This window comes from Danio rerio, chromosome 20, assembly GCF_049306965.1.
Source record: "Danio rerio strain Tuebingen ecotype United States chromosome 20, GRCz12tu, whole genome shotgun sequence".
Lineage (NCBI taxonomy): Eukaryota > Metazoa > Chordata > Actinopteri > Cypriniformes > Danionidae > Danio > Danio rerio.
Window position 1 is genome coordinate 41650191 of NC_133195.1, and position 14628 is coordinate 41664818.

The 14628-nt window shown below is 33.3% G+C and overlaps 1 long non-coding RNA gene across 2 annotated transcripts in view; it reads left to right on the forward strand.

The window, feature by feature from the left end:
* The first annotated feature begins 2885 nt into the window (after positions 1-2885).
* Positions 2886-14628, forward strand: part of LOC141379398 (uncharacterized) — a 73858-nt gene continuing 62115 nt past the window's right edge. The window contains exons 1-2 of one of the 2 annotated variants that reach the window (XR_012395998.1): positions 2886-2937; positions 3023-3225. This is a non-coding gene — a long non-coding RNA (uncharacterized lncRNA). The remainder of the gene's footprint in view (positions 2938-3022; positions 3226-14628) is intronic. The other variant, XR_012395996.1, reaches the window with a different exon arrangement.

Here is a 14628-nt window from a genome sequence, read left to right on the forward strand (position 1 = left end):
CTAAATTTGGCTTCAAAAACAAGTTCAAAATCGATTACAGGACTGATGTTTTTTTTTGACGCAAATGTTGTTTGGACATCAAGGTGGCTGTCGGGATACAAAATCCAATGTAAATTTGGAATTTAAGTTTTTAGATGAATAAAACTTTCAACCTAGGCTCATTGCAGATACATATCTAGGTATACATGGGGACAGCAAAATACGTAATCGAAGGTAAGTCTGCTCACAGTTTTTGTTTTTGCAAATCCACCAGAGGCTGCTGTGTATAAATTTCCCTTTGATTTCCTCTTCTTGCGTACATCCACCAGAGGATGCAATATACACTTCAGCGCAATCAATAGTGTTTTCAAAAGCACTCTAGAAAAAAGAAAAGCCATCGCGATCATCCGATTTTTCTTCACGTTTTCCCCCTGTTGTTTATTTATTTTTATTTTTTGTTTTATCTTGTTCCTGGAACCGTTCTTCACCAGAGTTGAAGCCTGTCATTGCGGTCAACTTCGCTCCGCATCCTACATCTGCCGACATATGCTGCAAACTACTGGGCAAACTGGTAACAGCAGAAAAGCCATCCATACAGAGGTAAATGGTCAGCTGGTAGCGTGAAAAAGAACATAAGGCGTTGACTGCGTCATACCCCATACCTTGTACCCAATTCAGGCTCTGCAGAAATGTAGACAGGGGTACATATCCACAATGAGCCTGTGTTGAAAACTTTTCATATAATACTTTTTTGGGCATCAATTTGTGGATGTCAAATGGACGTCAATGTTTTGTCATAAAATTGATTTGCGTTTTTGACATTTGTTTTTCAATTTCAGTGTCAAACTATTTACTAAAACATAGTTCCATTCCCAGAAAACTTATGATACAACCGTGCACCTCCAAGAAAAATGTGTAAATGAGCAACCAGTTGCACTGCATCTGCCTAGTCTCATTTTAGATGTGTAGAAAACAAGAGTATTTGGTTGATGAAAGCGGGAGGAAAACTTCCTGCATCATCCAAACAAATAGGGTTAAATACCACAGCACTTTATTTATTAACGTTACTCATAGCCTGAAAAAAATCAAGACAGTAATATAAACAAAGCCAAGAGCATGAGCTATACTTTCCTCCACTGATGGAAGAAGTAGCGCTACAGTGCCAAACACTGGGCATGACCCTTTTTATTTTTCTTTCCTATTGTGGTGTGTAATATTTTATTGAAAACCTTGTTAAACAAGAAAATAATGAAAGACTTTATGTTAGAGCGCAACTGCTGGTTTACGCAAATAGGCTAATAATAAAATTTCCTCATATTATCATTGGTTTTTAACAATAGATGATTAAGACAGACATGTTGTTGTGCTGTTAATTAGTTTTTGTTGAACCCATCTGTTCAGAAAAAAAAATGACATGATGCTGATGTACAAAAAAGTCCACCAATACGAAATCACCTGATATTGAGAGACCACACGTACGAGTCAGTAATCAGAGCAGAAATATATTTCTGTCTAAAACATTCTTTTAAAAATATGTTTTAATAAAAAAAATTACTTTTTCCCTGCTCTCCTCTATCTGGTCGGTTGGTCATGACTTATAAAAAATATTTAGAAAGTAAATAAAAACGGCAATTAAAAAAATAAGGTATGAATTTTGATTTAACAATGCAAAAGTGCAGGTTTGCTGCCACTGTTTTTCTCAAACCCAATAATAAAATTTGCACAAAATAAAAACATATGTAATTATTTATTTATTTTGCTGAATGTCATCTTTAGAGTTAATAAGTAAAATATTTGTAATGTATCGATTGAAAAGACAGCAGATGGCGCTCTTAGATTAACAGGCGAACAATGAAAATGAACGGGAAAAGTTAAAACAGCTGCAATAATCTTAGCAGCATGTCTACTGATTTAGAATATATCATAAAATACGTTTAATAGTGACAATTCCTTCCAGTTTTGCTCTTCCATTCCACACACGTACTGTGTATGTATATCAATCTCTCATGTCAACCGAGTACAGCACAAGTCAGCCAAACAAAACTTTCAGTGTCAGTATATGGTTGCTTAAATATTTAATATTTTCCCATCTATGTCGGTATTTGCTCATGTATGGCTTTCTGAAACAAAACAGATGCTTTTACAGAGCCGTCATGTCGGATATGTGTTAACATAAACACTACAACCCAGGGCCAGACTAAGCAATTGGAGCCACGGGACCAGGAAGTCTTACAGTAATGTGCACACTTCATATTCGTATTTATTCATTAATTTTGCTGCCTTTTTCTTATATTAGCTACTTCTTATATCGGTCCTGCTTTCTACATGTTGATCTTAACGCAATTTTTACATTTTAAAAGATTAGAATGCTTAAAATGAGTTTACAACTAAAATATACAATGCTAATAATAGTAAAAAAAAATTACATTACAAGATGGTTCTAGTTCTAGTATTTATTGTGACTTCCTGGGGACCTCAGCGACCACTTACCTCGCTTATTGGTTAAATCCGCCCCTGCTACTCTCTCTCATCATGTCCAGATTTTCTTAATTTGCTCAGGAATGTAGGAGATGCATTTCCCACTAATCTGTGCGTCTTGACGTCACTAACGTAAACAATTGTTATATATATATATATATATACACATACGTATATATATATATATATATATATATATATATATATATATATATATATATATATATATATATATATATATATATATATATTGACTAATATGACTATTGATACTATAAACCCAGCATTTATATATATATATATATATATATATATATATATATATATATATATATATATATATATATATATTGACTAATATGACTATTGATACTATAAACCCAGCATTCCAACCAGTTGTGTGTTTATATTTTATAAAATATAAACACACAACTGGTTGGAATGCTGGGTTTTGATAGGTTAATCATCAAATATTCACAGGTGGTTAAACGTGTTAATACTTACCTCATCATATTACATACTGACTGCCCTGTCAATAAAGTCATTGCTGCTACGTTTTTTATAGGCTAACTCTGCAAATAATAACGGAATGCTTGATCACAAGGCAAGTTAAAATACTTATATGACGCCATCTATCGTCGGAGATGCTGACTGACTGGATTAAGCCAACAAGCCCTCGGTTTGTAATGCTAATTGCTAACTTCATCCTTTTGATTGACTCCTGAAGATGAATAAAATCTACGAAAACATCAGAAAATCATGGTTCAGGTAAGACACACGTTGAGCTGGACGAGAGAGAAGTTGCAAGAGAATAACATTATTGTGATAGTACTATTATTAATCAGCAGTGAAAGTTTAATTAATGTTGTTATATAGTTTTAGCGCATGTCAACAGCCTGAATGTTTTATGGAGTTTAGCTGTTTTTCAATCAAGTACCGACAATATTATGCTAAATGTTAAATATATATCAATCCTACAAGAAATAGTATAGCTAAATTGTGTGTGTGTGTGTGTGTGTGTGTGTGTGTGTGTGTGTGTGTGTGTGTGTGTGTGTGTGTGTGTGTGTATGTGCGTGTGCCATACTGACTCATGGGGACTTATCTCACTATGCTTAAATCATGCAGGATGATGTATTTTGAAAATGTAAAATGAAAGCGTGTCAAACATCTTTAAAAATCATACAAGAGCAGGTTTTTGAAAATGTAAAAATTCTGGATTGCTGTGAGGTTTGGGTTAGGGGGAATATAAAGTATGTACAGGAGAAACATCAATCATGATGTCTATTGAAAGTGGGATTGTGTGTGTGTGTGTGTGTGTGTGTGTGTGTGTGTGTGTGTGTGTGTGTGTGTGTGTGTGTGTGTCATGTTCAATATCAAGTTAAAGATGCAGAATGAATGAACTCTTCTTTGTTTTTCCCATGTTTTGTGTATTAATCAAAATGTTGTGCCACATATTAATTTTGCACATTTTATCTATACACTGTAAAAAAAATGCTGGGTTTCACACAATTCCTTCATGTTGTTCCAACACAAATCAAGTTGTCTATTTCATTTTTTTAAGCGGATTGAATATAAAAACAGGGTGTGAATTACAGGAGGGTTTGGGGGTTTTAACCATACTAAAGTGTATACTGTACTGTATGCATTTACAACAATTTGTTAATGAATGCTACCTCAAAATAACAATTAACAATAATACCCTAGTTCTTACTACAGTATGGTGGTGTCACTTTATAGGCCTATAGTTGTAATTGTTTTTTAAATTTACAGTATTGTGTTGTTTATTTGCTAAAGTTGTTAAATTACCACAACAACTTAGAACTAGATTATTAAAGTTAAAAAACAAACTTTGAGGCTGGCTTGAGAAAGCCTGGTGGTAATAGTTTATTTAGTTTAAACAGTTTTTAAAAAGTATAAAAAGATATATAGATAGATAGATAGATAGATAGATAGATAGATAGATAGATAGATAGATAGATAGATAGATAGATAGTCATTGCTAGCATGTGAACCATACTTATGGTGTGTTAGCATGAGTCAAACAAGCCAACCCCTGCTTCTCTACGATGTTCTGATGCTGAGATATAGCTGCTGTTATATTATTGCTAGGTAAGTCTGTTTTGTTGCTATGGAGTTGATTGACAGCTTAGACTGATAATGTATCAAAGCTTCTTGCCAGTATAAACAGTTAAAAACAACCCCCATGTCTCTTTAACACTGCAGCATGACGATATCAATCTCAGCCTCTATAAAGGAAACTATGGGACAGTTGCTAGGGTGTGGCTAGAAAGTTAAAAGGCCTTCAGTGATTGGCTGCTGGCTAGACTGAGTTAAATGAGCTCAGCCATTAGTCTGTAGGACAGTCTGATGCAGAGTTATGAGCTCACGAAGTTTAATTCAATGTAAAGTCAATAAGAGTCTTTTGAATAGAGGTCTATGGAAAAGTTTCTAGGGTCCTAAAGTGGTTGCTAGGGTGTGGCCAGAAAGTTAAAAGCTCATCAGTTATTGGCAGTTAGGTAGTTTGAGTTAAATGAGCCCAGTTAGAAGTCTGTGACTGTGCGACAGTCTGACGCAGAGTTATGAGGTCACAAAGTTTGACCCAATGTAAAGTCAATGGAAGGCTTTTGTAGTGTAAGGCTATGGGACAGTTTCAAGGGTCCAAAAGTTTTTGCTAGGGTGTGGCCAGAAAGTTAAAAGCTTATCAGTTATTGGCAGTTTGGTAGTCTGAGTTAAATGAGCCCAGTTTGAAGTCTGTGTGACAGTATGATGCAGAGTTATGAGGTCAAAAAGTTTGGTCCAATGTTAAGTCAAAGGGATTTTTCCGATGGTCACAGGAGGTTTTTCAGAAGACTGAAAGTCGGATCAGTCAGAAAAGATAAAGTAACCCGTGTCAGACCAGTTTGGAGGTCTGGTGTGAGTTTGGTGGTCATAGCTTGAAAGCTCAAGGAGGAGATGCGTTTTGTTTTTTTAGTCTCAGAAGAAAAATAGGAGAACAGTAGCCTGGCTTGCTACACAAGCCAGCCTAATTAACACAACAGATGATTTCAAGTACTTCACACTACTTAAATAATACAATATGTACAGTAGAAACATAATGACGAATGAAAAGTGGTATAGCAAACAAGACGCGTGTGTGTCATGTTCAAATATTAAGTTAAATGTGCAGAATTAATGACTCCTAATTGTTTTTCCTTATGTTTTGTGTATCTATCAAAATGTTGCAGGGGGGAGTTCACTCTGTGCTAGATGGCTTTATCTAATAACCTAATTAACTAAAGAATCCAGAATCCTCTCTTGGCTGTATTTCTTAGAGTTTTGTTTAGGACCATATTTTGTAATGTTGTTTAAGGAATAAATTGGATTTATACCTTACCACACAAGGAATATCTTTATGGGTTTTACAAATGAAGCCAATGTCCACTCCAGTGAAGAAAATTAATAAAATACACTTTTATTATTAAAATAAAATCCAGTGAAAAATAAAAACAAATACAAGATCTAAACAAAATCCTTTACTTTATTCTCCACTGAGAATAAAGGGCCTAAGACATTCAGTATAGAGGAGTCAGTTAAGCGCGCTGCTGGTTTGTATGTTCCAGCCTTTTATTTTTCATGCATAGATGTAAAAGCTTCTTTAGAATAGCTATATCAGAAAACTTTGGGAAACAGCTATCTCAGGAAAAGCTCTCCAGAGTAAATCTCTAAACATGTAAATCAACATTTAACCAGTTTATCAAGGTCTTTAGGAGGTAAAGTTCCTATATTTCTTCCAGGCAGCAGTTCTTGTAGTTTTATCTGGATCGCATCCTCCCGTAACATTAGCAAATGGCTGAAACACTTCAGTGCACCATTTGAGTTCAAGTTCTCTGTCGATGGTGCCTGTCCTTCCTCTTACATTTCTTCTCATCGGTAAAAGCTGTTTTTTAAAACGTTGGAATATCCGAATATGTACGTGAAGTTTTGTGTCTTTTACAATTAATGTCGTTAAAACTGACCAGACCCCACAACTCTGATCGGTATCTTAAACAGTAACGTTAATAATTAAAATAATAGATTTGACCACCCCTATAACGGTTCATACCTATGTGAAAGCATAATCATGTCAATCTGCAAGAAAAAATTCATTCAACTATCCTAAACCGGCAGATTAGAGCATCGTAAGAGATCACAAGACTGACTTCTCATAAAACAGGCATTTGTTTCTGCATAAAGCCTAAAAGTAAAGTTAAATTAGATGCATAGTTTGTATAGTTTGACCTAAAGTAAGCCGAATATAGCTAATCAGGTCAGAATACATTAAATAGCAAATCCCATAAAAGACTGAGAACTTAAATACATTTTACATTTTGAATACATTTTTCTTTTCTCAAGCAAAAAACAGTGAAAATGTCTGCAGCCTTCGGTGCACTGATTTGGTGTTGCCAGAGACGCCCCATTTTAAATTGTAATATCAATCTGGGAAAAAAATATAAATCACAAGCAAATAATTTTTGCTTAAACCCAAGAGAGCTCATATTGTGAATGCTATGCAGATAACTGATATTTTGTTTTCCTAAAAACTTAAATGTAATCATTACAGAACTTATTAACAATTGTTAAACTGTTATTGTGTTGCTGTCATTGTCTTCGGTAACACTTTTAGATAGATAATACAGTAATATGTACTGTAGACCTACACATCACTCAAATACGTTACAAATAATAATTGCGTTATATATTATACATTTTATTTTAACATTTTTACTTTAAAGTTTTTTTTTTAATTTGCCAGAACAGAAAACTGTCCCGGAATGGTACAAAACTTAAAACGTTAATACATTTTATTAATAAATTATATGTAATTTTAATAAATACATAAATTTGATTCACTGAAGCATGTATTACACAAACTAAACATATAGTTAGTGTAATCGTCAATGTATAATTCGCACACTATATAAAATAATTACGTTTTCCCAAATAAACTGTAGGAATTGTGTTGTTTCAACTCATTTTATTTATTTACATGTGTGTGTGTGTGTGTATACTGTATATATATATATATATATATATATATATATATATATATATATATATATATATATATAATTATTATTATTTATTATTATTTATTTATTTTTATTGTTATTTTTCTCAAAACAACAACAAAAAAACATTATCAAGTGAACATGGAAACAAAAAAGACATACAAAACAAGTGTCAAAGGTATATATAAAATAAAAGCACCACAATAAAAGTAAAACAATACATTTCTTCTTAACCATTTACTTAGTATGCAGAATTTTTATAGACTTGTTGTCTCAAGGAAAGTGTCAGTACTTCAATATCATATTTCACAATATCATACCATTCAACTACAGATGGAGGATCTTCCTTGAGGCATTTCTTTGTAGTTGCCTTTTTGCTAATTGTTAGTAGTGTTTTAAGAAGATATGCATCATTTTTGGTATTTTTGAAGTATAAATTCCTAGGTAATTGTAATTTTTAAACGATTCCAGATTCAATCCCATTATTGCATTTATCTCTTTATTCAAATCTTGCAAATAGGTGTGTATGATATTACAATCCCAAAATATGTGGAAATGATCAGCCAATACATTTTCACATTTTCTCCTGCATTCACCATTTTATTTTATCTCTAGTTTGAAAGTATTTTATTTTAGGTGTCATAAAGAACCTGATTACATTTTTCCAAATACATTCCCTTCATGAATCTGAATGAATTGTAATAAACTGTGTTTCCCTAATGGTTAATCATTCCTCATTTGTTAGAATTATGTTTTCTGTTTTATATACATTGTTGAGTGTTTCTTTGTTAATGTCAGACAAGAATAAATTCTTGATACTAGTTTCTTATGAACCTTTTTGTAAGTATCTATAAATACCTGTGTTGTTTTTATGTCTTAGGAATCTCTTATGTTTTTACTGAAGTAGTCTCTAACTTGAAAGCAATGGAAAAAGTCTTGTTTAAGCTATGTGTATTCCAAGGTTGTTGAAAACTTTCTAATTCATTGTCAGTAGTGATGAGACTAAAGGGTGTTATGCCTTGCAAACTCCATTGTTTGAATCTTAGATCTTGTTTTGCTGGTTGAAATTGAATATGTTCAACCCATCTCAATATCTTAGCTTGGTTTTCCCTTTTAGGATTCTTTAATTCTTTGTACCTAATGTTTTCAGCTCATTTTAAATAAGTAGTTTGAATAAGCCTTTTTTTTCTAGTGTAGATCAAATGTTTTCTCTAATTCAGTAAATCCTAAATTAAACCCGAATGCCTTTTCACTGTGACAGTACTCACTTTTTCCATTCATACTAAAGTCTCTACTTTCCCTGAATTATGACTGAAATCTCCTTGTGTTTGACAGTGTTTTTCTCCCCTGAGCTCTGTCTGTTCCTCAGATCTGAAGTTGGACTGAATTTATCTTTCAGCAGCACTGTACTTTCTGATGCTAGTGCTCTGTGGGTAGGCCATCGCCATGGGTCAAGGGCCTCATACATTTTTGAGTGTTTTTGCTGTATGGTCCTTTTATTAGTATAGTATTTTGTGTGAGGCTGGTGGGCGTTTGGCTTCCTGACTCTTGAACATGGCCTCTCTCCAAGCTCCTGCTCCCCAGGCTAATATTTCTGAGGCTTTCTGCCAGCGCTGTGACTCAGTCCAAGTATGACTAAATAAGGAAGTCCAGTTTATTCAAGAGGAGAAAATGAAAATTAAGCTGCTTAACCTTCACTTTTTCTGTCATCAGATAAAAATAGATAAACTGTTTGTGTGTGCACCTCGGCTGGACCATTGACTAATCGTCTATTATTTGATCAGGTCAGAACTGATGGTTGCCAGAAAATTATGTAGACTTTTGAGTGGGTTTTATTGATTTTAAATAGTATCTAACTTATAGTGTTCATGGAGTGCATGTGAAAGTGTCACACAGGAACTAAAGAGGGAAAATCTGGATCGTGTGAACTTTCCACAGTAGTGCATTAAGCAGAAGAGACACTAGGTGGCGACTATTCACTTTGTAAGAACAAAACCTGCTTTGTTTTATGGAGTTATTTCCAACTTATTAGTAATTTAGAATACTTTGGTGTTTGTATACTATAACTTATTGTTGGTGAGTGCAGATGTTAAGATGCTCATTTGGAATGAATTTGATTTGATCTCATCAGACTTGTATATTGCCCAAAATAAATTGTATGGTGGCAGTTAATTTTGTATGAAAAATTTAAATATACTATAACTGAAAAGTGTATTATTCCCAGAAATCAAGCTGTTATAAGCCGATATGAGTGTTTAAAATTTATTTTTAAATATTGTTCCAGCCAAAAACTAAAATAACACTTTCTCTAAAAGAAAAATAGAATAGAAAATACAGTGAAAAGTGCCTTGGTCTGTTAAACATCACTTGAAAGATATTTTGAAAAGAATTAGAATTTAAAAGGGGTCTAATCATTTTGTCTTCAATGTCATATATATCATGTGTATGTGTGTGTGTACATGTACACACATAAATATAAGTTTTAATATACTTATAATACATTTTAAGTGGTCTACAGTTTTAAATTCCCAAAGCCCACTTTTCTATATACAGGTGCGGGACTTTACACAAAAGCATTTTCCCTTTTTTCCTACCCTTCTTCAACAAAATCATAATGAGGACTTTTTCCTGATGACAAAGAACAAAGTGGAATCATTTCTTGTACATATGCTAACCTTGCATCATTATCTACTTTTAGATCTTCACAGAGACTCAACTAGACCTTAATATCAGTTAGATAGATGACGATTGGAATAAATCAATAGAATATATACAGTTTTAACCAGAATTATTAGCCCCTATTTGATTTTTTGTTTTTTTGTTTTTTTAAATATATCCCATGGCAGTTTAACAGATCAAAAACATTTGTCTGATAATATTTTTTTTTCTTCTGGAAGAAAGTCTTGTTTGTTTTATTTTGGCTAGAATAAAAGCAGTTTGTATTTTTTTAAACATTTTAAGGTCAATATTATTAGCCCCTTTAAGCTTTATATTTTTTCGATAGTCTACAGAATAAACTACTATGTTTAGAAATGTGTTGGAAAAAAATCTTCTCCTTTAAACAGAAATTGGGTAAAATCAGGGGGGCTAATATTTCTGACTTCAACTGTGTTTATATATAAGGAGTTTTTTATTACAAAGAGATGTTTATTTCACAACAGCTGTTAGACATTTTACAGCTATTTTTTAATTCTCTAATCAGGAAAAGAAAACTAAAAACAATTCTACAATTCCTCATGATAATAACAGCAATATATATCCATTTACACAATCTTCCATTTACACAAAAAACTATTTACTGAAGTAAGTGTGATTGGGCAATATTTATAAAAATAGGCATAAAACTTAAGGCTTCATAATACTCGATTCATTTGGACCAAAAGCAAACAAATATATATTTTTGATTATTTGTGTAGTTTTTTTTTTCGAAATAAATATACTTTTGACAATGTTGAAGTTGTCATTTAAAAAGTTTATACAATTAAATCTATAAAACTAGAGATTTCTTCTTTTGACACATTAAAATATGTGGTTAAGAAATAACTACATTTACTTTTTCCAATAGCATTGGTCCAACCTGGTCATTATAATAATTCTCATTGTTTAGCCTCGTATAAGTCTAAAATCTAATTCATAATGGTCCTAAAAGTCTTAAATGTGATTTGATGAAACCTGCAGAAATACTGTGATATGTACACAATGTTAAAGCACTATGTTTATATGTTGTGTTGTTAGCTACTGTATGTTGATTAGTGAATGTATGAATGTATGTTTTGACTATTTAAATAAATAAAAAGGGGGAAAATGTAAGTGGTCTATATAGATTTTTTTCTGAGATTTTTCAAGATATGGGTCCTTCATTATTATGTTTTCCCATTTTTACATATTCTCATGCCAAACATCAGGGTAGAGCTGCCTGATTTTACCTTCTTAAAAATGTCAGCTGTGAAGCAGTTTTAAAGCAGAATTGTTTGTTGTGTAAAACAGGCCCTGACCAACATAACACAACAGGGTCAAATAGCACTGGTTTCAGAGATTTATTTTCTTAAAGAGACAGAGCACACTCTGAAGAAATTTGCACATTTTTTTTTACACAGCAATGGGCTTAGCTTACATTACAGTGAACCACTACACCACCATATGGGAGGCAAAGCCAAACAAACGAGGAGAAAAAAACAACAACGCAGCTACATGTAGTGTTCTTGTGCAAAATGTAACAAAATATAAATATAAGTAAGCATATGACACCACTAGAAATCCCCACAAATTATTGACCTTTCACAAATATGGCATGAAATGTAAAACATCTCAAGGGCAAGAAGGAGGACTTGGTCAGTTTTGTTTGTTCTCTGCAATACAGCACCATAAACAGCAGGGGAAGCCCTACTTTCACTTTTAGTTTGTTTAGGGAAAATTTGGATTTAAGATTTAGTGAAAAGTAAATGTCTTTTTTGGGAGAATAGACCTCATTAAAGCTGCTGTAAGTATTTTATATGTCTCAAAATGTTGAAGTAATTTTGTTTTTTCCAAACAGGCCCCAGTTTTAAATACTAGTTCAAGTTTGATTTACACATTTTGTACCTACACATATGTTAAAGCATTTAATAAGTGGCTATAATAATAATTTGTATTATTTCTGTCATATGTGTCATATTTTTAGGGCTTTGTTGTTGTATGTTTTATTACTAGATATTTTTGCATTGTTGGTAAACTAATTGCCAGCGGAGAAATTAAAATGGTCGTGCCCAACTGAGTCTGGTTCCCTCAAGGTTTTTTTTTCTTCACTCCCATCAGGTGAAGTTTTTTTTCCCTCTCCGCTGTCGCCACTGCCTCGCATGGTTCAGGATTGGTAGAGCTACGCATCGATGAATTGGCTCTTCAGTGTTTGAACTCTCAGTAATGATTAAATCACACTGAACTCAGCTAAACTGAACTGAACTTAAACACTAAAACCTGAACCACACTGTTCCAGTTACTATGACCATTTATGTGAAGCTGCTTTGACACAATCTACATTGTAAAAGCGCTATACAAATAAAGCTGAATTGAATTGAATTAATTCAATCTTTTTTTAGCTTGGGTTTCATGTATATATTAGTAACTTGAGTGTGGATAATATAATAGCCATCAGTAGATAGTAATTCAAGTATAAATACAAGTTTTTGTTCGTTTTGCAAATTAAGTGATATACATAGACTATTTATATCAAGGATGCAGGATGCACTGAATTTTCAGCTGCTAAAAATTGTTCAAAAGAAGGCTTTACTTTTCCACTGCCCAGCAGTGTTCAGCTTACTAGTTTCACTCTCCCTTTAGCTGTAATCACTGCATGGTGTAAAGCAGAATTTCACACTGAACGCAGAAAGCGCTACACTATGAAAGCAATTTGCTGCATCTGGAATTGCATACCTCCGTACTATGTAGTATAAGGCTGCACGATATAGGAAAAAAAATTACATTGCAATATTTACCATTTCTGCAATGTATATTGCGATATAAATATAATTTCACAATATGACCTCATTAACTGTTTGGAAACAATTCATAAATTTTATATTGATTGGGACAATTTTGTAGGATTTGCATAAAATCTCCAAAAATATTAAAACCTAAGTTAACACATTAGCACAGACAAAAGCAACAGAACAAAGAAAAAAATGAAATAAACAACTCGTATATATAAAAAAAAAAATTGTTCCAGGATCAACATAGATGTTAATCCAGGATCGCATCATACTTGGCAAAATCATGACGTGCTAAGTATTGCACACTCTACTGGCAGGCTTATTTAAAACAAAATACGCACAGCAGCTATGATTAGACCTATTTTATGTCTCCTTCCAATTTTCAGCATGTTTAGAAATCTGTAGGACAGCCATTTGAGAATAGTTTCCATAAACCACCCATTAACCTTTTGTCCTCTCTCTTCCGTTTGCTTTTGTAAAAAGGTCATTTATTTAAAACAACAAAATCTCGTCACAAATATATAATGGGTGAAAAAAAAGTTGCGATGACATTTGATTGGTGGCCTCTCAATCGCCCCTCTGCCTCTACTGACGTTCTCATCTGTAGGTCCACCCGGGGTGTTCCTTGCCCTGGGCTAAATCAACAAGCGCTAATCACGGATTGCGTTTATGCTTGTGTCAGCACATGGTTTCCATACTGACCAACAAATTAGTTTTTATCGGCAGCGATATTTTGCTTGGAGCATTATCTCATTGTTTGGGGGTATGCAGGGATGGGTCTTTTGCATGGCAAATAGTCATGCAAACAACAATCTCCTCTCTCAAACATGAAGAGAGGGAGACTCAGCATTCGGAGGCCTTAGGCACTTTTCAAAGGAAGAACAACATTTTGTAAGGCTTTTGTGAGTATATCCGCAATGTTTGAACTTGCGCGGAATGGTTGACATTTTTGGTTAACAGATGTGTACGAAGGTTAAGGTCACCGTCTGTATTATTAAAATGCCATTTGGGCTGTTTGAAAAGCACTTATTTTATTGTGATTCCAAAGTTACATGGCGTTTGCAGTCCTGTTTTTTAAGTGTTTAAACTTGCTTGGAATGTTTGACGTTTTTGGTCAACAGATGTTGTAGGTCAAATGGAGTTTGCAGTCCTTAGACAAAGTGCTGTCGAGACAAGGCGTTGTTGACAGATAAAGAGTTGTCTTGAATGGGTGCCACTTCCTGAGAGAAAAAACCCTGACTCTAGTTTAATTATTGTGGCCACTTGGGCATAGGGCTGGGTAAAGATATTGGTTTTCTAATGAATCTTCTTGGTCTTTATTGAAATAATTCAGATATCCATTCTTAATATCCCAAGATACAAATTTATCTTTTACTAATTGATTGCTTAATAAAGTTTTTGCCCTATAGAGTGGTGAAAACTTCACTCTTAACCCAAATAGTTGACTTTACTTGAAAATTAATTCACTTAAGTTTTTACAAAAGGTGAAACTAAACAGCTCTAGTTGAATTAACCAGCCCGATCTCTTGATCTCTCCGATCTCTCTTAATTATATCATGTATTATCAGAAAAGTGGCTAATTCGTACAAAGTCATACTATTTCATTTGGTCAAAAAAGTTAGATTTTTAAATGTCCCTTAAACCAACCCCAAACAAATCATTCTAAAATCTATGAATGA